At 56.3% G+C, this 1,172-nt stretch overlaps 1 protein-coding gene across 1 annotated transcript in view; it reads right to left on the reverse strand.

The window, feature by feature from the left end:
* The window catches only part of ATP12A (ATPase, H+/K+ transporting, nongastric, alpha polypeptide), a 30,822-nt gene extending 30,170 nt beyond the window's left edge, over positions 1-652 (reverse strand). The window contains exon 1 of the mRNA XM_011958701.1: positions 491-652. The gene's annotated coding sequence lies outside the window, so the exon portion shown is untranslated. The remainder of the gene's footprint in view (positions 1-490) is intronic.
* Positions 653-1,172: the final 520 nt, after the last annotated feature.

The following is a 1,172-nucleotide window of genomic DNA, read 5'->3' on the forward strand; positions in this document are numbered from 1 at the left end:
CACACACACAGACACACCACACACACCACAAACATACACACACCACACACACACCACACATATACACCACACACTACACACACCACACATACCACGCACATACACCACACATATACACCACACATATACACCACACACTACACATACCACGCACATACACCACACATATACATACCACACACATACACACACCACACACACACCCCGCATATACCACACACATATACACACCAAACACAGACACACCACACACAGTACACACATACAGCACACGCCACACACATACACACACACCACACACATACACACACACACCATACACACACCATACACACACCACACACATACACACACACCACACACCAGGAAACCAATCTCAAGGGGATTTCAAATCCCTCAGACTGAATGTGGTAAGAGGTGGGTTCTAGGGCCAAGCTTTTGCTGGGAAAGGCCATGGCCGGCAGGACCCCTGTGGCTTAAGGCTACTGACCAGATGGAGTTCTTTCTGAAACTCCTCTTTGTGATTTTTCTTTTTGAGTTCCAGGCAGTTGTTCTTCAGACCCCTGTACTTCTCCTTCCCATCCCCCTTGTCTGTTTTCACGATGTCCTTAGTTCCGCTGAGCTCCACGGAGTAAATTTCTGGGGTTTGCTGAAAGAGAAGCGCAGGTGCAATATCAATATTGGCCCCAAATGGGGTTTCCGAAGAGGCGCTGAGCGCCCCTCTGCGGGGTCGGGACCTGCAGGAGTCAGGAGCCCCTCCTCCCTTTGCTTCCCTCCTCCGGGGAGGCCGGAGGGAGTCGGAGTCGGACAGTGGAGTCTCTCCCCCACCTCCCGCTGACCTTGGCTTCCCCTCCGCCCGTGAAGAGGGGAGGCGGGGTGGGCACGGGCCAGCCAGCAGCTCCTCAGGGTGACCCTTGTCTGGGTGGAACAGGTGGGAAGTTACCCCCAACTCCTGACTGATGCCTCCAAGGAGCTGCGCGGTTTCCTCTGAGGTGCCCTTCCCAGAGGACACACCGGCTGTGCGTCCTGCTTCCTGGGGAGGGGGCACCCACTGAGCTTACGGCCCTCAGTCCTGATCAGGGGCCCTAACCGGAGGGCTCTTCAGGCCGCAGCGCATCCCCGCCACCCCATGCTGCCGAGTCGGAGCCCGCAGGTGCTACGGGGCTGGCCCA

Source organism: Colobus angolensis, unplaced genomic scaffold (assembly GCF_000951035.1).
Source record: "Colobus angolensis palliatus isolate OR3802 unplaced genomic scaffold, Cang.pa_1.0 Scaffold113, whole genome shotgun sequence".
Classification (NCBI taxonomy): domain Eukaryota; kingdom Metazoa; phylum Chordata; class Mammalia; order Primates; family Cercopithecidae; genus Colobus; species Colobus angolensis.